The following is a 23,805-nucleotide window of genomic DNA, read 5'->3' as shown; positions in this document are numbered from 1 at the left end:
TGCCTTCAAGACTCTCCGCGGCCTTGACCTCTCCCAACCTCTGCGATCTGATCACTCCAGATCAACCTATCAGCTCGCTCTGCTCAGCAGGTTCTGACCTGCTCTTCGTCCCCCCTCCTCAACCATCGACGGCTGTACCTTCAGCCTCTCAGGCCCCATCTTATGGAACTCCACTCCACATAGCCTTTGCCTCGACCCCTCTCTTGACTCCTTCAAGAGCCGTCTCAAAACCCCTTTCTTCTATCGAGCCTTTGGCGACACATTCTTCCCTCCTCGCTCCCCGACCCCATCACAAAGTTGGTGTCCAAATCCCTGATTGTTCTGCTGTTTGGGACATCCACGTGAAGCGCTATTTAAATATGATTATGATTCGTTTTCTGTTGTATCGATTTGTCTGTACATTGTGTGGGCGAAATGCGGCAACGAATCTTATGTTACATACAATCATTATCGTTTACAAGAATGTTCCTTGATGGTGCTGAGGATTCGACGGTTTAACCGCCACGGTCCAACTTCGATTGAGGAGAATTACTAATTCTTTGGAGGAATATAATATTAGTACGAAATCAAAAACTTTGAAAAAAAATTCAAAAGCGACATTCCAGCATAAGTATCTCACACCAAACTTGAAGGCGCCGGGGATTGAACCCGGAACCTCATACATGCGAAGCATGAGCTCTACTTCTGAGCTACATCCCCACATAATTCCCACTTTTGATTTTTGTGAAGAGTGTACGTGTGTAGAGTGACTTCGCGACCGGAGGCCCTCCCAATTCTCTTTGTGATTGAAAACTCGAACAGATATCCGACAGTATTTCAACTTTTAATGTTGAAATTATCAGATTATATTCAGACACATGCTTTGATTTTTTATAGTTATTGAAGCTTTGTTGGGATTTGAGATGAGCCCTCTTCATTAATCATCAATGAAAGGTCGACAACCAGCATCTTCCAGTGCAGAGACAGAGACTTCTTGACAGGGAAACAAGCCACACTTATAATGTGCCCAATTATCATTTTCCGTTTTAGCCAGGAGCGTCGCAAAGTAAAATACAATGTGGGAAAGTTTTTTTTCATCATTTGGTGCGGTGGATTTTTTCCAAGCTATCCCAGAATCTATAGTTTAATTTTTACAAAAGCAATATGCATTTATTTAGCACACTTCGCGGGTGTCAGCGGCCCAGAGTGCTTAACAGTGGTGGACGCTGACCCCGAACCAGAGAAGAGGAAGCAGGGGAGGTGAACATTTAATAAGATGAAAAAGGAAGGTTTCTCGGCGCCATTTGAAAATGGAAGCGACAAAGCGGAGGGATTGAGGAAAATTGTTCCCGAATTGGCCACTTGATTCTTCTCCATGTCCCTCGTTGAACCCTGCCCCACTGTTCAACTCGGCTGAATCCCCTTATCCGAGTTGTTACCTCATTCAACATTCCTGTCGCATGCGCAAAAAAGTCTACTCCCTCAACGGCCTCCCCGCCTCCTTTCACTCCTGGACCGTCCCAAATTCACTCCCTTCCTGCATGTGAATTCTCAGCCAGGTTCATGGTTGTCCAACAGCTACCGTCCTGACTGCCTAATCACCCATTTCCTAACCAAGGCCCACGCTTTGCAACAAGAGGGAAGAAACTCCGTATTGTTCTTCCTTCATTCCAAATCCTCAACCTTCATCCAGCAAACGGTTTTTCCCTGCAAAATATTCGCTTTCTCTACAACAAAGTGCTCACATTCCAAGATTGATCGTCGACAAATATATGTCAGTAGGTTGACCATCTTTGCCAATTCTCTGATTCCCGCTTCTCCTATCTCGGTTTATATTGATCTGGTCATAAGGTACCGTGAATACTACAATGGAGTAGTCCATGAAAGCCGAAATAGCTCAGTTGGGGAGAGCGTTAGACTGAAGATCTGAAGGTTTCCTATTCAATCCCGGCTTTCGCAGCTTTTTGCCCGTTTCGTGATTCATGCCAAGTACATAATTTTCGTCAATTGTAAATATTTATCTTCACCGAGAGGAGCAAACGTTCAGCGTGCTAACAACGCAAACAACTAATTAATCGTTGAATTGCATAGAGCACGTCCGAGAGCTTTACAAAATACATTGTAATATGCCGGGAATATTTTTGTGGGAGAATTGGACAAACAATTTTCGCACAACAATATTCCACCAACAGCACTAATGTCGATCTGACTAGACAGCCGTAGCCTCAGTTTATGTTCTCTTTGTTAACTCAGCCAATTCAGAAAACCTGTAGCATTGCAGTAGACTGCAAGGTGCATCCCCATGTCAACAATTACAACAGCAAAACCATTTGAAGATTAAGAAATTGCCGAAGTCTCTTTTCCAAAATATGGAGATACTGCTTTCAAAAACACAGCAGAAGAGGCATCGCTGGGATTTGAATCCAGGAGTTCCTGTTTACAAGACAGCTGTTTTCACCAAATAAGCCAGAGTGCCGTAGATAACCGAGCTGTAATTTTCTGTTCAGGAAATCAAAATGTCATCTGAATGTTATCAATAATAACAATTGCTTTAGAAGTACCAATTTCCCCATTAGCTGGAAATCTGAGAAAGATTCCAAGCGTTAACTTTATAGCGATTTGAAAGTGTATTTTGGGAGAGAATGTTTCTTTGAATGTGTACTCAACTGCTATATCAATTGGAACATTGCAATTCACAAAAAAGACGAGCTCATCCCGACCCGCAATAACATATCGGAGCCTTTCAATGGATACACAGAAATACAGAGTCACAGTAGTCTGTGATTTTCAATTAATTGGTTGCTTTGCTGGTGGCCTGCAATATTTGTTCAGTGAAAGTGAATATGATCAGTCACTGAAGATACAAACAAAGGAACCTATAATACAAATAGAAGCAATTGCAATACGGTAATCGATTGACCATCTTGCCTTGATCCCTGTTGGTTTTATGATCAGGATTCAGCTCAAATTCCACTGCCATCAAAGTTCTTTGGCAGGTGAGGGGAAAAAATAACTTGATTAGATTAAAAGCACAGAGTCTGTTGTCAATGTCATTTCGGTATTTCGTCACACTTGCATTATCTCACAGAGAAATTAATTGTTCTGCAAGACTGAAACATTATAACTCCAAGAACTTTATAATTTTAAACAACTTTAGTCACTGTACTCGAAAGGACACCATTGTAATAACTTTGATTTGTCTTCAGGGACGTTGTCCGACGTGAGGGGCGCTATATCAATGCAAATTTTATTGTTTTGTTGCACACAAGAGATGTCGAACTCCAGGTCACTGGATGTGGAGTTAATTTTCGTTCCAGAAAATGAAAATGGTAGCAATGCTTCTGTTGATGATTTATAGTGCCCACCAAACCCAACCATAACAAGAACAAAATTAAATATATGTAGCGCCTTTTAACGTTGAGGCGACGTCCCACGTAACTGGACCTTATGTGTTTCGGACCTGAGCTGGGGATCGGTATTGGGGAGGTTGGAAGATGGGGGCTGAGCCGCGTTACATTTATTCAAAATGAGCAAAAATCGAGTTTAAGAAATTGAAACTCGCACTTCCCTATAATTAACCTAAACTGGTAATTATTGTTGTTATTTTTGAAATCCAAAGTGAAATGATCAACTAAAGTATATACTAAAGCAGCTCTAGTGGCGCAATAGGTTAGAGCGCGGTACTTATATGACAGTACTTCCTCGAGAAATGCCGAGGTTGTGAGTTCGAATCTCACCTAGAGCAGCATTTTTCATTGGTTTAGTCAAGTCAGTTGCATGGGTGGATAACAGGGGAGGTCACGGAGTAACGTTTTTTTTGTTGTGATTCACCCTCTGTCAGTTCGGTGCTTTACCAAACCTCAATAAACGCTCCGAGAAGCCGCTCAGTAAGAATTCGAAATAAATATAAGATAAATGTTGGATCAACTTTGGTTTCAAGTGAAAAAATCCTGCAACAGAGATATTGCATGTTAAGGCCGGAGGATATCGAATCTCAGGCAACATGAGAGTTCCTTCGAGTGAGCTGCACTGACAGTCTTATGGTTCATTGCCCATAATACCCGCTAGAAAACGAACCGTCTCTTTGTCATGGTGCAAAGAAAATGTTGATACGTGGTATGAGTTGATTAACCGTGGCCTCGCTGGCACATTGAATAAGCAATTAACGAGGACTGTTTGATCATTTTTGTTGACGATTCGGTTTGAAGATCACGATGATTTTTGTTAAATGTTCAGCAAATCAATAAAGTTCCATTAAACTTTGTATTGCTAAGTTCTCTTTTGGAAATTTCAGTTATTCGGAGCACAAATGGCTCGTTGGTAACAGTGTCTGAGCTTAAGGCGAAGCTCGTGTCATTGCAGTGGATACTGTAAACTGAAGCCTCTATCGATCGTAAGTTTTACTAATGCAAATTGTTGTTATTGCTTCCAAATCCAGCACTCACTCGCTCACATATCTTTTCCGGGGTCAGTTTCAAGATACTCTTCATTGACCACATGACCACACTCTTGTTTATCATACCTTCCCCGCCTTTTGACAACCACCCCATGTCGGTCTTCAATTTTCTATGATCAAGTGTGGGAATATAATATATATTTAAACTTTAAATACTCCTTTGCACTTCTCTGCATGAACGGTATCTGCATGTGGCTGTATGTAGATGCAGGTATTTTTAAATACTTATTTTCCATTTCACAATAACCAATGTTATTAAAATTTTAAATGTGTAGTACTCACGTAAACGCATTATCTTGTTTGTTCAAATGTCTGGAACTAATTGGACTAATTGGAGTTAATCCATGATGCAAGCTGCATATACGTGCTCGATATAAGTACACATTGCTTTCATTGGAAATCAGTGTGTCAATTGAAGCCTCTGCCTTCAGCGAAACTATTGTTGTAGTGTAAAAAACAGCATGGCACTTCCAACGCTGCATGCAATCATCGCGATTTACTACCCCATTCTTGTAGCATTTGGAATTCCACGTAAGTTTATTCGGTTGCATTGATTTAGCATTTTGAAACGTTAACTCTATTGGGTGGCAGAAGACATTTTATAATGTGACATATCACTTTATTATATTTTGTAGAAAGAAAGAGGTTTGAGAGTATAAATGGTTCAGAGGAGCAAACAGACTGGGAAGTGCAGGTAAACCCTGAATGTAGCAAAACAAGTGGAAAGGGCTGTGATCAAAGATTTAGATAGATTTACTAAGTTTGTACCAAGCGTAAATAGTCCACTCTGATCAAGCAGACAGTCCTAGAGTTTGTAATCTATACGAATCTTTATTCACTCCTTTGCCTTCTGTTACCATTTCCTTCACATAAAGGTGTGTCGTGCTCTTCAATGCGTGGGAAAAAAATAAAGGTTCAGACAACAACTTCCACCAGCTCGCTGTGTGAATCATTTCCTTCTCATTCCTACATTTTATTCCATTGTCGCTGCGTTGTATTTGAGTCCCGAAGGTACGGACTTCCTAAAACAAATTATAGCCTTTCCAAGTAGCACAACTGCACGACAGAATGGAATCCCAACTATATATCGTATGCCTTATGCATGACCAGTATCGCTCGATTTCATAAGCGACGCGTTTTCCATCTTAAACTCGAGAATTATCAATCTTATTCCCCCCACTGTGTTCGCAGCTTGTCTCGTTTCAGATCTTAACTGAATGCGTTGCTCTTTGATAGTGACTACATACATTTACGCAGCTTTCTCTCCAACTTAGCCTCAAGCAGCGGCTTACTTCAGCATTCTGAGATGCTTCCAACATGAAGGGTTCGTTTTGAACTCCAAGCGGGTATTGGAATCTATAGGAACCATTGGATGTTCGCTGCATTTGGTATACGTTAACCACAAGAAGAGCGAAATAGAGAGCTTTGATGATCCATTTGACTCATAATAATGTTGGAATCAAGAATGCCCTGTCGATTATGGTGATAGAGTCATATGCCCTTTTTCCACTGAAGAGCAGACTAGATACAAATGTGAAGAATAGACCCTTAAAAATTATGAGGTTAAACACGTCAGTAAAACAGAATGCATACCTTCATCAAAGAGTTGGTGCAGACTTTAAGCGCCGAATGGCCTCTAAGGTGTTGCATATTTCTCTGATTCTATTACAACCTTCTACAAATTTGAATAGACCACAAAATTTTCAAACAGTTTGGCTATTTGGAGATGAGCAGATTGATTGTGAAATACCACGTTGAGTCTTATTTTGGAAGCTCTGCAATAACAACTTCGTACTTCAAATAATTTGTTGTGACTTGTATTTTTAAAGTATTTTTCCTGATATTGGTGTTTTCTGGTCTTCTACATCCCTATTGTGTACGGAGAAGAGGACCGTGATTTGCAACCAACATTAGTAATAATGGGCAATACTACTTAATATACCGAAGGTTTAGTTACATATTTCAGTGATGCACCGTGCTTACAATGGATAACAAATAATTAATCAAATTTACGAATTGTTATTCCCCTTTCTTGGTTTACATGTAATATCTTTGTATTTTTTAAAAAACGCGGTCTAAGATAATCAACTAAAACATTTTACATTTTGAATATTACACTCATCTTTTCTCAAGAAAATTGTGCTATTGCTGATGTTTTGTAGAGAGATCCTGGTAAATAAGACAAGATGACATATTTCAGAAAATAACTGGATTCTGCATTCTTTTTGAGGCCAACTAATCAGGAGATGTAAAGAACCAACCTTAGCAATAATGGGCAATACTGTTTAACATACCGAAGGTTTAGTTACATATTTCAGTGATGCACCGTGCTTATAATGGACAACAAATAATTAATCGAATTTACGAAATTGTTATTCACTTTTCTTGGTTTATATGTAATATATTTGTATTTCTTTTAAAACGCGGTCTAAGATAATCAACTAAAACATGTTTCACTTTGAATATTACACTCATCGTTTCTCAGGAACATTGTGCTATTGCTGATGTTTTTGTAGAGAGATCCTGGTAAACAAGACAAGATGACATATTTCAGAAAATAACTGGATTTTGCATTCTTTTTGAGGCCAACTAATCAGGAGATGTAAAGAAATGTACGCCCCAATTTATTGTCCCCAAATGGTTTGGCGTTTTGATATCGGTTGCTGGATTACTAAAGGATATTTGGCATAAGTGAATGTGACCGGAAGAATTCTGGAATATTATCTGATTTTTAAAGTAATTGAAACAAATAAAAGAAAACGCTGCCGAACACAACACAGCTTTATATGTATGATCAAGCTATGTATGGCAATGAATAATGTCTCTGTTCAATAACTACTGCTAATTTCATGTGGAAAAGGCCAAATACTTCACATGCTGATAATTTTAAATAAAAACAGGTTGCTGGAAGAACACAGTACAACATGCAGCACATATGGAGAGAGGAATATCAATTAATGTTTCAGTTCAATGACCTTCCGTCAGAGCTTCCTTACATCCTTTGAACATGTCCCTTAGCACTGATAGGATTTCGTAACCAATGCACTAACTGTTCTTTGTGTGCCGATATTTTTTGGGGAACAATTTGAAGAAAACGCAATTAGATATGACACAGTTTTACACTTTCAACCAAACAATGTTTATTCACATAAATTATCTTTTCTATTGCCATTGCTTCTCACAGTTAATTTTTTGGCGATTGTGATCCTGACAAGAGGAAAGTGCGGTCTCTCCAAATGCATCACTCGCTACTTGGTAGCCATGTCAGCGGCGGATCTCCTGGTCGTTTGTGTTGATGTGTTGTTGAACAAAATTAATAATATGTATTTCCCATTCAGTTTTTTATTCTATACTCCAGTGTGTCGTATTAAAGGTGTTTTGCTAACTGCAACTATCCACAATTCTGTATGGTTCACTGTTGCTTTTACTTTCGATCGATTTGTAGCCATTTGCTGCCTAAAGTTGAAACCAATATATTGCACAGAGAGAACAGCCACAGTGGTTATTGTAATTCTATCGGTTTTCGGCTGCTCGCTGAGCATTCCCTGGTACTTTACAGCTGATCCTTACGTTATAATTGACGGTACTCCATGGTACTGCGTCTTCAAACCAAGCTATTATTCATTGGCAACGTGGAAAACGTTTGAAAGGCTTCACCGGGTTATTGCTCCGATGTTTGCATTTGCTTTGATTTGTCTGTTCAATGCTCTGATTATTAGACACATTATTATGGCCAGTAATCTCCGAAGGAGACTTCGAGGTCAGGGAATTTCTGAGAAAACAATTGATCCGGAGATGGAAAACCGCACAAAATGCATCATTTTACTCTTTGCCATTTCGGGAAGTTTTTTACTACTATGGATAACTAGTATTACATTTTCTTTGAAATGGCAACTTTCCAATTATAACTACAGCGAAACATTTGTCAATAGCATGCGGTTTTTCGTGCAAGAAACCGGAATCATGTTTCAAAGGTTGAGTTGCTGTACCAACACATGTATTTATGCGTTGACTCAAAATAAGTTCAGAAAAGAGTTTAAGAAATTGTTAGCTTATTTATTTCATATTATTGCTAAATTAATGACAAAATGTCATAAACACAAGGTAAGAAGGGACTTGGCACCACACGCTTTTGAACTTCAGCAATATTGATGATTATCTACACTAACAAGGAAACCTACCAACATTACAAGCAGATTTTATTTACTGTTTCCTCCCAACTATGGTAAATATCTCCAAAATTTATGCTGCTGCCTCTTAGAAACTTTAAACATGAACATCCCTAGACATAGTGAAGGAAGGGTTGATTTCGTTTTCATGAGCATTTCCATCAAAAATATGTTACGAATTGTAAACTACTTGCATTGCTAACCTCCAAATAAAGTCTGAACCATACTTATTGATAACAGTTTATCTGTAGAACCTATATAAATAATGGGAATGAAATAATGTTGAGTTATGATGAACTTCTAAAAGGAACAATAGCATGGGCCCACTATGGTTTCCTTATTTTATTTCTTAAATTTGCTTTTGAAATACACTTGGTGCTGTTGTGGGAGGAAGAATCGACACAGACACGTCGAAAAATAAGTCTGCTTTGGGTGAAACCGTTATACATAACTTAAACAAGAACAACAGGTTGCAGTTCGTCAATAGCAATATATAGTTACATTTATATTTAGTTATATGTGGAATAGACTACTTCATGGAAATTGATGAATATTATGTTTTACATGGATGATGTGTTAATTCTAGATGAACATTTAATGACCAAAGTTAATAACTGAAACGGTGTTCAATTGCATTGTATTTTCCAATTCGCAAAATAAAGGGTAATCCGGCATTGGTAATGATCTCCCTCGAGAAAAGGTTAGTTTATGTTAACGGCCTCATTTGTCCTTCTGTCTGCTGGAATGATAATATTCTGAGATCCTGCTAAGGAAGCAATAAGAAAATATTTTGAAAACCTCAAATTTTCAAAATATTTTAGAAATTAATTCCATCCCTAAAAAATCTGTTGCATTGCCCGGTTTCCAGAGGTACGTTATGCTAAACTGTTACAAGCATGCCACCTTCACATGGGAATTCCTGTATTTCAATGTGGCTTGCATCCCTGGAAAGATGCGTCATCCTTACGTAACTCTCGTTCTTGGTGGGGGGCGGGTGCCAGCCGTCTGTGATGGTGTCTAGTCGAGTTCCTGAGCCATGTTGGTCCACAGAACCACAGGGCACGCCGAGGACAACGTAATCAGCCTGGCTCACCGACAAGACCTGTCATTGGTGGCGGGGAAACAATTCATTTAGCACCTGTTAAACTTGCAAGTTAATGCCCTAACAGGACGGGTGGTCCCAGTTGAACAGGCTGCGGGAAAGCTTGCCGGATAGCTATATGAATGGCAAGCTATGCGATATTAGTTGTTTGGAATCCAGCGGTACCGCAAAGCAGACTCTGGGGTCCAAAAGCATTTGCTCTTGCCAACGTTTACAAAATATTATCCATAATTAGGGAAGCAGGATACGTCCGTAAAGGAAAAGAGTGTGCACACAATGTTGTACAATCTCTCTCTGGGTTTTCCATATGTAGGTGGTTTGCACAGATATCTCTGCTTTGTTTGTATAATCTTGATCGTGGTCAAAGGTTTCCGTAATTATCAAACTTCCTGCTGCAGACGCATCTGTAATTATTAAAGTGGAATTATTACTCAACTATTGCGCCGCAATATTGCCCTTTTAGTGGAGCCCAGCATCTGGTTTGCCTCAGTCACTGCTACTGAACATTGCTTGAATAGCTTCAATTTATTTTCACCAGGATTCACAAGTCCGTTTCATTTTACGTACAGATTATTTTGTTACTATAGAAATAGTCCTCCCTTCCTTGAACTTTTGTCCCCATATGAACACTTTGCCTTTTTCTGCAATAGATTTCATCTGCCAACTACCTGTCCAAATCCGAAGTATGTTTAAATCCTCCTATTACCTACCTCGTTCATCCATGAAGTCTACCACGTTCATTATCAGTGTATCCTCTGCAAATTTAACAATTGTGCTTGTGACTCACAGGACGAAATCATTTATGAACAAGTTAAATTAAAGAGGTCCCAACAGATCCTTCAGGATCTCCATTGATAACATGCGCCCAGCGTGATGACACTCCCTGTAGCACCATCTTCTGGGTTCTATCGGTCATCCAATTACATACCCCTGGCAAGAAACGTTCTCTGATTCCCGCTTTGTTAATTTTAAGTAACAGCCTTTCATGAGAATCTGTAAGAAAAGGCTTTACTGAAATCCGTATTTACAACATCCATTGCCTTTTCTTATTATGTAGGTTTGTCACACAGAAAAACAAACCCGTAAATTGTTTCGGCAGATATCCCTTTCATAATCCCATATTGGCTAACTTTTATAATTTATTAATGTCCAGATGCTGCGTGATTTTTTTTGAATCAGAAACTCTATAATTTATACAGACGCGTTCTCAAACTGACTGATGTGCAGTTTCCTTTGCCAATTTTGCTAACATTTCTAAATCATGAGAAATAATTCTGGAAGTAGGATTAGCAGGAACATGCACAATCTGCATTCCATTAGAACAAACTATTCCTGCGGTTTCACTGTGTAGATTTCACTGTGTAGGTGCTCTCTCACTCTCTCTCACACACACACACACGCAGGAGTAGGCTATTCGACCCCTCGAGCCTTCCCCGTCATTCGATAAGATCATGGCTGTTCTTGTGACCTTTGTCTAATTACCTACGCTATCCCCATATCCCCTAATGCCTCTGTTTTTTTTAAAATCTATCAGTCTCAGCCTTGAGGTATTGAGGAAACAGGGTTTGGGGGAGCGATGGAGGAAGAATGAGAGGGAGTAATGGGGCAAGCGAGAGTGACGATGATATATATATATATACATAGAGAGAGAGAGAGAGGGAGAGCGGGGTGGGGGAGAAAGGCGTTGTGGGTTGGTGGGGGGTGGTTAGGCCGGGGGAATATGATTTAATAATGATTAATAACATGATAATGTATAATTTTGGACATTGTTTAGAATAGCCCAGATCACAGCAAGTTAACAGTTATGGGCAGGGAATGATGGGGTCGAGGAGCTACAGGTCGTGGTCCTCTTGACGCTATTGACGGGAAAGAGCTACGCATGTGCACGTGCAGCCAGTACCAATGGGACCTCCGAGGTGTTAATGCGCGCGGGCTCCCGAGAGATGGTTAAACGGGGAAAAGGTCGCATGCGCGAGGAATGGGCGGGGCAGCGGCACTAATCAATCATGGCGAGGCGTGAGCAGCGAAGATAAGGGGATCGTTATTATTACTGTTAACATTCCTAAGAGCTTATTGCTGCTTTTAACGTTATTATATTATGATTATATTACTATCTTGATACTTTTCTTATTATTATAATTATTGTTTTATCAGATTGATGTCATCGTTGCTTTTGTTATTTTTATTGCCATAAAATTGGAACAAGTTTTAATTTCTAAAGCTTTTATGTTATATTTAATTGTTATTTGGGGGCGGTGTGTGCATTTTCAGGAAGTTATCGATTGTGTTCAGTTTTGATAAACTTTGCTCCGCTTTTTTTTCGTTGTCCTTCTTTTTGTGTTCTGCAGAAAGAAAATTGAACTTGAAGACAGTGAATGTGAGTTAGAAAATCTGCCTCGCACATCCTGACCACGGGTTTGTGTACAGTTATTGCAGCTGCAAAGCATCCAATGCACTGTGTGTTGTCATTTTCGCTCTCTCCCTCTCTCTCACCGCACTCCACAACTCCCCACAAACTGCCTCACCCCCCACACTCCATATGTGCTTTGCAAAATCTTTCAAGTGATTTACTGTAAACCCAGCTGCCAGCTTAGTACGGACCCCTGACTGTCCTCCTGACGCGGAAGACGCTATACTAATGTTGTTGCTGTTGTCGTTACCGTGGAGTTCTGTAGCTTAGAGAACTCGCCTCGCTAACGAGAGAACTGGATCCGATACCCAGCAGGACGAAACGTTGGATAAGTTTCCTTCTCGACACACCTGTTTACGTAAGTGGGAACTTGATTGTTTATTTATCCGTTGGTGGATCACTTTTCCAGCAAAAAAAATGTATTCCAAATCAAAGTAATAATCCGTGTAGGAAACAATTGTGCGGAGTTGGCTTCCGTGTTTTGCCGATAACATGTAATCGACATAACAATTTATTACAAATCTGAACTAAATAATGATGAGGAACACTCCGCTATATTCTGCGAGACGTCTCGGAAACGCAATGAGTGGCTGTATTCAATGCAAAGCTTATTTTTTGTCGTCATTGTAAAGTGTACTAATGAAGTAATTCTTGATAAAACGTAGATACCAATCGGCTCCAACATCCATGAAGTGATTGATTGACTTTGTTTGGAGGATCTTGGCCAGCTGACAAGGAAACCCATTTTATCTTTACAAACCGTGCCATGAGGTCTTTGCAGTCGACTTGAACAGACGCAGATCCTCGGTTTATCTTGTTATAAGACCATAGGACGCAGGAGCAGTACTAATCCTGTCGGTCTCTTAGCCTGCACCGCCATTTATTAAGAATATGGCTGATCTCTTTGTCTAATTCGAATTACCCGCCCTATCCCTTTATCCCTGAATATCTCTCGCCAAGAAGTAACCTCTATCAATTAAAGGTTGAACAACTGGAAGATGAACCCTGAGTTACGATGGATGCCTAATGTGCCAGTGCTTATCAATGTTTCTCTCTCCAAGAACTGCATTTCCTACTCTTAATAATTTCATAGTTCTCTTCTTCTCTCGTCCCTATAAACGAATTAAAAAAAACAGTTTCAATGTTCCCCAAAGATTCTCATTTTCTTATGAGAAAATGAGGTTTGCGACGTCCTCCCGACGTGAAAGGCGCTCTATAAATGTAATTTTGCCGTTGTTGTTGTTGCTGATGAGAAGCAACGATACTTACTCAGTCTTATTGGCCACTCGGATTCTCTGCATGCATTTCAATGACGGTTCAATTCTCTTTTGGGCCTTTTTTTTTATATGTGAGGATTATTGCTTTCTAGTGGACAGGATTCGGCGCTCTCACCGCCGCGGCCCCGGTTCGATTCCCGGTCAGGGAAGCATTTCATTTTATTTTTCCGATTGGAACCGAAATTTGCTTGTGTACAAAAAACAAGCAGATATGTCCTGCAATCGTGGCTGCGCTTCACAGCACCAATAATAATAATAACAATACTTGCATTTCATACAGTGGCTTCGAGACGTGTCAAAACTCTTGGCACTATGTAGTTGAAAGTAAGTTGACTGTATAATTTGTGAACAAATGATCTGTTTAATTCAAATCAAAACTGCCGATAATCGTTTCCTTTATTAAAGACACAAATCAGGGAAATAAGCTAAGGCAATATCCGGAATATGTTTGAGAATAAACTAATTCAGTTAAAATTTGATTTGATACCACACTTCAAATGAAATGCTGAGTATATGGTTTCTTCTGAGCAAGTTGATATCCGGGAGATTATACCTCTGCCTCAAAGTTGTGTTGCAAGCAGCAGAATGGTTAATTATTTAAATAATGTTTCTGTCTGTTGTGCAGGTAAGGCACGACAATATGTCAATCACAATTTTGCATACCGTACATCAATAATCAGAGCTTCCAGTGACTCACTCAGCAAGTCAGGCCGGTTAGTTTCGTGGGTGAGCGTGTGGTGCTAATAACGCCAAGGTCGCAGGTTCAATCCTCGTACGGGCTATAATTTTAATTAAGTTACACTAGCAGCAGCGGTGCTGCGAACAATAATAATAATTATCCTGGCATTTGTTAAAGCGCCTTATCACGTCTTCAAGGCGTCTCAAGGCGTTTCACAGAATATTGAGTAAAGTGAATTTACTAGATGTTTTGTAGCCGAAGAGCAGCAGGTAGTAGCAGTAGCAGCCCACAAATACTTGTGGAACAAGGTGACCAATTCACTGCTATTATTCTTCTTTTATTATTATTATTGAAGGGATTATTACAACAGAAAAGCGATTCGTCAATCGACTACGAACCGTATTCTTGTTTACTAACCTTCTATCACTGAAACTAATCTTCCCTCTCAAGGTTGCTAGTTTTATCGCTTGTGTTCATTCGAACATGGATATGCTATTACTTTCACCACCATGTTCATGGTTATCGTAACATTAATAATAAAAACAGAATATCTGATCAAACTTACCAATGCAGCTAAATATATTCACTGGACAATTCGTAAAGAATTTGATATTGATGTAAATTCAACTGTTATCAACATCAGTCAGTGAAAATCATACAACTGTACAACTTTACAATAATCTGTGGTTTACAATTATAATAATGCAATAATCCTCGCATTTGACACAGATACATTAAATTACATAAAGACAGGTCAGTCAGCTATAACAGACCAGATATTGGTATCAATAATTGATTAGAATTTACATGCAGTATATGATTGATGTAAATATCCCAAGTGATTACCATGTGAAAGATAAGGAGCTGGAGAAATCTGGAAATATATCGAGCTTGGAGATCAATGCATACGTAGGTGGAAATATAAAACAAATGTTTCTTTTGTCATCGATGCAACGGGGACTATTCGTACAACTATTCTACGTGACTTCACGACATAAACGGTAATATCAACCAACTGCAAAAAGTTTTTTGGAAACTCATATATACACTGTTAGAAAAAGCTAAATCTATTCATATGTAAAGTGACAGCGACGTTCTTGTGGCTAACCAATTACCATGTAAAATCAGTGTTAAAGGAATGATAAACATTTTTATCATAGATAATAGAATAATTATCATTAGGTTTTCGTCACCCTGTATACGGAATGCCTGTATCCCTGAATCCTATACCCCTTGGATTGTGTTAGTCGCAATGAATGGACATCAAAGTTAATCGAGAGTGCGTGTCTTCCCAAACAAAATCACTTGTAATAATCATTGCATTTGGTATAGGATATTATTCAAACTGTCTATTGCGCGTGTGAATATTAATAAACGTTTAATTTGATACAGTATCTTAGCACATCTTCGACAATTCTAAAAGCGCTTCACGGAATGTTCTGCAAAGGGATTGGAATTTGTACTTCACGGGAGAAAAGACACCTGTATCCAAACGAACTTTCTACCCAATATTTTCAGATTCACAAAAAACAATAACAACGTGGACACATTTGTTAACAAACACGAAAACGACCTCCCCGTCGGGGAATCGAACCCCGTTCTCCCGCGTGACAGGCGGGGATACTAACCACTATACTAACGAGGATTGACATGGAAGCGTGTACTTTACGTCCACCCTGTGCACATGTGCTGAAAGGCTAGATAGGTAGGTTGTGCCAAATATTGGAAGAAATTAAACATTAGAGTGAATATCTTGAAGTCGATCCGCTCTGTGACAGGAAGTCAGATTTGTGTGGCAAGTACAACGTTTGGTGCAGGTGAGAATGCGAATGGTAGAATTTTGAATAAGCTGGAGTTTGTGGATAGTGAGGAGGGGACACCGGCGAGGAAGGTGTTAGAGCAGTCCTGCCGAAAGTTGAGAAAGGATGGGCAAGTGTCGGCGGAAGCCATAAAGTATTGCTTGTACCTGATTGACGTTAACTGCAGGAAATTTGCGCTGAACAAGCTCTTGATGTCCGATAGACAAGCTGACAGACATCAGGAGACTGGCGGGTCGCAGCTGGAGATGGAAACGTAAAGTTGAGTGTCATCCGCATACATGTGGAAGTTAACCCCGTGTCTGCGGATGATATCATCGAGATGCAGTAGATACATGAGGAAGAGAGCTCCTCCCAAAGGATATATCGTTCACGTACCGCACAATTGACCAGGCGGAAGCGCGAAGAAAAGCCATTTGCAGAATTGTAGTGTTTTCGTTTGTAAGGTGTGAATCCAACCAAGGAGGGCGAGGAGGCAGAGAGTGCCATGGTCACAGACAGAGAGGATGTCGATTGAGACCGTCACGAGCGTTGTCTGTGAGAGTCGATCATGGAGCAGCTTGATGACTGCTTCATGGTTGCGGTGTTTGGTGGGCCTGAGTTATAGGAGGTCTGAGGATGAGAGGGCCTTTTTTGAGGTCCTCGGGGGAAAGCTTCTTCCATAGATTGAACCCGTTACCAGCACCACGCTCTAACCAACTTAGCTAACCGGCCTGACTTGCTGATTGAGTCATAGGAAGCTCTGATCACTGATGTACGGTATGCAAACTTCTGACTAACATATTGTGGTGCATTCTCTGCACTACAGACAGCGACGTTATTCAATTAATTCTACCAATCCGCTGCTTGCAATATAAATTTGATACCTACTTGCTCAAGAGAAATTATATACTCAGCAGTTCAAAAGAAGTGGTAACAAATCACATTTTAACTAAATTAATTTATTGTCAAACCAGTTCAGGATATTGTATGAGCTTACTCCCTGATTTTCTTTAATAAAGGAAACGATTATCGGCAGCTTTTATTTGAATAAAACAGATCATTTGCCCATAAAATATTCAGTCAACTTACTTTAAACTATTTTGTGTGAAGAGTTTTGAGTCGTCTCGGAGACGCTATATGGGGCTATATGAAAGGCAAGTAATATTATTGTTATTATTGGTGCTGTGAAGCGCAGCCACGATTGCAGGACATATCTGCCTGTTTTTTGTACACAAGCAAATTTCGGTTCCAATCGAAAAAACAAAAAGAAATGCTTCCCTGACCGGGAATCGAACCCGGGCCGCGGCGGTGAGAGCGCCGAATCCTAACCACTGGACCATCAGGGAACACACAGGAGAGCAATGATCCTCGAATATAAAAAAAAGAGATACGAAAGAGATTTGAACCAACAACAACAACAACAAGATTCCATTTATAAAGCGCATTTCACGTCAGGAGAACGTCTCAAGGCGCTGCACAGTTGGGTCATGACCCGAGCATTGGGAGGGTGAAATGGTCAGGGTGAGGGGAGGGAAGGGAGGGGGGAAATGGTCAGCGTGAGGGGAGGGAAGGGAGGGAGCGAGGAGGGGGTAGAGAGTCGAGAGAGGAGCTGAAGGCTCGGTGAAAAAGAACGGTATCATCCTGTAACTCAAAATACATTGCACGGCAAAACCTGTTGAATAAGGAAAGTTGGATTCAATACATTACATTAGCAAATGTGCTTATTTATGCTCTCCACGTTCTGTTATTTTTGTGCATGTGATTGACATTGCAGTGTATGTGAGGTTTCGCCTCTGGAAAGTCACTGATGTGGACCTGAGCTGGGGTTCGGGATCGAGAAGGCTGGAGGGCAGCGACTGTAAGAGATTGGATGAACTCCCGTTCTAAGAGGAGGGTTTTGAGATGCCCCTTGAAAGAGACAAGAAGGGAGCGAGGCGAGAATAATGTAGGATGGAGTTCCGCAGGGTGGGGTCAGGAAGGCTGAAAGACCGTCGGACAAGGTTGGGGCGGGTTGGGCGGGGGGACATGGATCACGACAGTGTTTGCTGAGCAGAGGGAGCGAACAGGTTGCTATGGGCTTAGGAGGTCAGCGATAAGGATAGGGAAGGTCGTGGAGTTACTTAAGATCTATGCCCAATTCATTGACGTTTGTGTTTCCAATCTCCTGAGTTTAATGGAGAGACATTCTGCAGCCCATTTCTAACGTCGAGGATCAATGAGGTGTATCTCTATTAAACAGTGGAGCCTGCCATAGGGAGTGCGGGGCTTTGGCCAATACTGACCCGTTGATGGTGGATCAGTGAATTTGCTGTCTGGCACATATATTTGCCAAAACTCCACACAAGAACCCGCAGGTTATGCACTGTGTTTCTGTCGTTATTCGTAAATTTCCTGGATATTAGCAACAGTACCTTCTATTTACACAGCAACAATCACACATAGCAGTGATAGTGGCGGAGCTCAACTCCGATCTTGTGGGGAGTGGAAAGTGATATTAGGCACTGTCGAATAATAAGGTCTTCAGGCGCGACCTGAAAATAGGGAGTGTGGATAAAGGGTGTTTCAGAGATTTTGGGCATTAGTGTCTGCCTCGTGGGAAGCGCGTTGACCAATGTTGAAATAGGGGACATGCAGAAAGCCGGAGCCAGTTAAAGAGAGACAGTGGGTTGCGGGTCGGGGTTCGGGATACGGAGGGCGGCGAGTTCGGGAGGAGTAAACATATGAAAGGGTTTCAAAAAGAGTGCAGGGATTTTGAAATCAGTCCCTGTTTGATGGCGGGCCAGTGGAGCTTGGCTTGATCTGGTGTGATGCGGTTGCGGAGTTCAGTAAATTTGAGTATGCAGGTGGCGTAGCTTTGGATCAGTTGGATCCTGTTCTTGGTGGATTTGAGGAATTTGGCAAACAGCTGGCAGAACCACGCAGCTTAATTATCAATCCTTTATCACACCATAGATAGACCGGGTAGCACAGTTATATTAAAAACCTTTGAGTCATTCGGATCCTACTGAGCGTATCCTCCATTGTGATATTGTAGTATTTAAATTAGCTTCGAGTTACCGTGTGAGTCTTGATAGCTGTTAATCTCATTATACCCGATCGCTATAAATCAAGTGAATATGATGTACTCACTTCATTAGATGAGAGCAAATATCGTCATGATTATTATGTTGTGCTATGTGACCATGTTGTGCTTAGCACTAGTGTGAGTTGTATGTTATAAAAGAATCATCTCTATAATTCAAAACTTAGTGTGTATTCCGTACACCCTATGGGATTTTTACTCCACCAATAGCGGTTTTATTTCTTTTTACCTTATAAATAAGCAAATCGCGCCGAAAGTCCGTGTATCTCAGTGTTTTCCGACCGCATCACAAATAAACAATCTGCAAACTTGGAAATTGTACTCGCTCTACCCAAGTCCAGATCATTTATATGGAATAAAAGTAGCAGTGGTCCAAATAACAACATCTTGGGGACACCACTTCACAGTTCCCTCCAGTCAGTAATTCAACAGTTCTCCATCACTCTCTGCTTCCTGTCTCCCAGTCAGTTCTGTATCCATGTTGCCTCTGTGCGTTTAACACCGTGGGCTTCTATTTCTGCTAATAAGCTGTTTTGTGGCATTTTATCAAACACCTTTGAAAAATCCATGTGAACCACATCAACTGCCCAACCTTCAGCGATAATTCGTCAAAACATTCTACCAGTTTTGTAAGACGCGATTTCCCTTGAACAATAGTGTCAGATGTCCCTTATTATCGCATATTTTCTAAACGAAAGTTTATTTAGTCTCAAACTAAAGTCACGTGAAATTTCGCCACTACCAAAGTTATGCTGAATGTTGACTAGTTTCCGTGTTTAACTGCCTGCCCCTTTTTGTACAGGTAAGTAACATTTACTGGCCTCCAGCAATATTTCGGCACACGGTGACCAAAGAGGATTGAAAGATTATGGCCAGAGACTCTGCTATTTCCACCCTTAATTCCTTCAATATCCTAGGTTGCACCACTGTCAGATCACGTAATTTATCTGCTTTGAGCAACGTCAAAGTTTTCGGTACCGACTCTCTATTTATTCTTATGTTATGCCGTTGCCGAGACTGCAGGCCGTATGCATGGTATCTTCTCACCATATCACAATAAACCGAGATAGGACAAGGGTATCAGCAGAGTGTGATCTACCCACTCACATGTTTATTCCGTGATGCTGTGGGCTTTGATAGCGAGAAAGCCGATTTTTGCAAGGCGATGTGGAGGTGACAGCCAGCGTAGAGTTTTGTAGGAGAGGGAAGAGTAGAAATAACTGGAAGGATGGGAATGTGGATGAGCGACGAGAAGTTTGCTCTTCGGGCCTGTGTTCTGTTACTCTTGCGGTAGAAAGGGGGATAAGGCAGTCAGGGCATCTTCTTTTGGACAACTGATTGAGTGAACCAACATGAGCCAGCCGCAGGATTTCCATTGTGACTTATAAGGGAAGACTGTTTGTACCACGCAGAAGCTACAGTGGTGTTTCAAGCAACACCTTTCAGCTAATCGCATCATGTGTGTCTGAGAGAACAGCAGCATCTATGTCAGATAGAATACGACAGACTAATTTACAACGTAGCATATTCATAAGAAAAATATATCCCTGAATTTGCGCCAAAAGACCACGGCAGGACTCGAACCTGCAATCTTCTGATTACGTTCAAGTTCACCGAAGTCAGATGCCTTATCCGTTAGGCCACGTGTTCCGCGTTATGGACAGATATGTCATTACTAACTGAAGTACTATCTCCGTTTATTGTGTTCAATTTTATTTTGTCATCTCGTTTTCTACAACGGTCAAGATAAACGGAAATCTTGAAGGAAATATGAGCACTTTGATTTTGCGATTGCAATATCTTCGCTTCCATTGCTCTTTTGCGTGTAATAATTGTATTTCCTTCGATCCAGCCACGTGCACCTCTGCCAAATCTGGGAAGTCAAAGAAGCTATGTTCACAGAAAATTGATCATAGGAGAGAATCATGGTTTTTTCCTCCAGTTTTAGTCAGTTTTTCCCCAGTGATGATCGCAGTAGAAACGCAAGTGGCTGAGAGCAGCACGAATGAGACCAGGGTTTAATCATTGCATCTCCAATGTCAACGTTTGATTTTTTTAATTGGAAGAATCCTTAACAATTTAATTTTTAACCGATCACATGGGATTGTGTTTTTCTTTCCCGCTCTATAACCCAGTTATTGTGTGAATAATCTGGCGCCCTTGGGGAGGAACGATAGCGGGACTGACAGGAGATCAATGGCTGATGTTCAAATCAGTTCGAGATCAACGTCTTGATTCACGTTAACATGAAATCAATCAAGTGCAGTGTCTCATATACTCATTAAGAAGTTTTACCAACGCAGAGCAAGATCCTTTCTCAGCTATTTTTTCTCAGTTTAGAACTAAAAGGGTGAAATTATTTTGAAAACAATTACACTTTTATATTTCTGTCTTGCTTTGAACTGTAAAGCATCTCACGCTGCTGAAATACTGGTGCACGCCTTGAGCACCTCAAGGCTGGACTATGGGAACTCTCGCCTCATCGGCCTATCCTGGCAACTCCCTCCACACTGCAGGTCATTCAGAACTCTGCAGCTCGTGTACTGTCCCGCACCAGACACCGGGACCACATCACTCCCACCCTCGCTCGCCTCCACTGGCTCCCCATCCCCCAGAGGATTGATTTCAAGATCCTCATCCTCACCTACAAGGCCATTCACGGCCTTGCTCCCTCCTACCTCTCCAACCTACTATCCCCCTACCTACCTGCCCGTACCCTCCGTTCCTCCGGCTCCGGTCTGCTCCACGTCCCCCGCCCCAACCGCCCTACCATCGGTGGCCGGGACTTCAGCCTCTCAGCCTCTAGGCTCAGGAACTCCATCCCCCAGTTCCTTCGCCTTGTTGCTCCCTGTCCTCCTTCAAGGCCGGTAGCAAGACCTTTCTCTTCAACCGTGTCTTCACGTCCCCTCTCGACTCTCTACCCCCTCCTCGCTCTCTCCCTTCCCTCCCATCACCCTGACCATTTTCCCCTTGCTCGGGTCCTGACACAACTGTAAAGCGCATCGGGACGTCCTCCCGACGTGAAGGTCGCTCGATAAATGCAGTCTTGTTGTTGTGAAGAGAACTCATCTCTACGCAATCTCAGTTTTCCACTTTTCCTTCCTTTATCGTGACCTAGTTCTATTTTGAGATGCTGATGAATTCCTATAGAAACTAACAATTACAAAGAAGCAGAACACGAATTGTAAATGAGTTGGGCAAAAGATTTACCTTCAACTGGTCACATCTGATGTACTGACATTAAATAAATTTTGCCTACAATATTATGAAGAAAATCTTTCATTTAGGTAAACGTTTCATTGGGCTACTTTCCACCACATCGCTTCGACAGGTATCCACAATCCAATTTTTTTATCAATGTGGAAACATTCCTACAAACAGTGGCACAATAATTATAAGAGGGTACAATCTTCGTAGTCGGCAGAATTCGAATCTGCGCGGGAAGTTTCCCAATGGATTTCTAGTCCATCGCCTTAAGCACTCGGCCACGATTCCTGACAAACCACCGAGGCACTGATTTGGAGGAAACCGCGCCTGCACCTGATTCCTTTGTTATTTTTTCCCAAACTATTATTGTCATTTGATTTGATTGCTTGCATTTCATACAGTGGAAGAGAAGTTACCACATTGTCGAGACAACTCCATGAACTTCATAAATTTTTCTGTTAACTGACAGGTGTTGTCAGAGTTTATTTCTGGGGAATATCTGCACCAATTTGTCCGCACTAAATAGCCGTGACGTGAATCTCCAATTTTATCCTGGCAATTTTTGACCACCACATAAAATATCAACTTGGTTCTCTTAAACGCCCACAAAATGTTGCTTCATTTGTCAGGTTTGCGGTTTTAGCTGTTTAACATACAGCAGTTCCTCCGTCACATTCTGCAGTCTTCAAACGTGTTCTTCTTGCCAGCCTGGTCCAAATGCTCCCTGGAATTTGTTAAACAGGCTTTGTTCCCTGGTAAACCATGCTCACTGCATTCTAAACACAGGAAATCACATGTGTAAGTCGAATGCTTAGAAGATAGTTAGAAATATAAAGTTATCTTATCGTAGATAACCATGAGGCTAAGCTGGAATGTTTTAGAAAGACATGTTGCACAATTTTATTTGTTGGTCGGATCTGGAGTCTTCCTTTTCAAAATAATCCAAAATAATCCTCATTTGGTTGATTGCTGACTGGAAACAGCTACTCTTTTTTCTTGGAACCTCAACGACCATCTACGTCCATTCTTCCGAATGCACTCGGAATTCAAGAACAAATTAATTGTCAGAATATATCTACCTCATGTCAATAAAAGAAATAGCTGGAGCTTAAGAAGTGAAGCTAATTTTTAACGGAGTGAAACTTATCGAACGGCCAATGATAATACGAGAGCCTCAAAGCATTACCTCATGGACAGAACTCGTTGGCTGCTGGTTATTCATTGGAAGATGGAGTCAAATTGGTACCTGCTGTACACAGCTGATTGTTTTCGGAAAACACTTCGGAAGAGGTCGGTGTACAAGATGAACAAGATCACAAACATTTAATAACGGCATGATTCGAACCCACGTACCCGACGGCATTGGAGCATAAATCCATCCAACGCCTTAGACCACTCGGCCACGTTATCCCATGTTTGTCCTTGTGTGCAAAACGTATGCAGCAACGTCGCTCACTAATCATGTTAGAAGTTTTTTTTTCTGCTATGACGGAGGCACGCGTTCATACTCAGAAAATCTGTTGACTTTGTGGAGCAACACAACACCAAATTTAGCAATTTCATCAATAATTTCAAGCATTATATAAATGATATTCAATAAAGCTCTTCGGGCTATCTTATTATTGATTGCCCTGCTGCACCTGTT

At 41.0% G+C, this 23,805-nt stretch overlaps 3 non-coding genes across 3 annotated transcripts; 1 reads left to right on the top strand and 2 right to left on the bottom strand.

Annotated features, from left to right (window-relative positions):
* Positions 1 to 3,630: 3,630 nt before the first annotated feature.
* On the top strand, positions 3,631 to 3,724 carry trnai-uau. The gene is made up of 2 exons: positions 3,631 to 3,668; positions 3,689 to 3,724. It is a non-coding gene; the product is annotated as a tRNA-Ile (tRNA).
* An 11,921-nt stretch (positions 3,725 to 15,645) lies between these two features.
* Positions 15,646 to 15,717, bottom strand: trnad-guc. Its single transcript has one exon. It is a non-coding gene; the product is annotated as a tRNA-Asp (tRNA).
* Positions 15,718 to 17,145: 1,428 nt separating this feature from the next.
* Positions 17,146 to 17,217, bottom strand: trnae-cuc. The gene has a single exon. It is a non-coding gene; the product is annotated as a tRNA-Glu (tRNA).
* Between the last annotated feature and the right edge of the window lie 6,588 nt (positions 17,218 to 23,805).

The sequence above is a fragment of the Callorhinchus milii genome, unplaced genomic scaffold, assembly GCF_018977255.1.
Source record: "Callorhinchus milii isolate IMCB2004 unplaced genomic scaffold, IMCB_Cmil_1.0 Scaffold42, whole genome shotgun sequence".
Taxonomy (NCBI): Eukaryota; Metazoa; Chordata; class Chondrichthyes; order Chimaeriformes; family Callorhinchidae; genus Callorhinchus; species Callorhinchus milii.
Note: the sequence above shows the minus strand (reverse complement) of the source record. Positions and strands in the feature narration are given on the sequence as shown.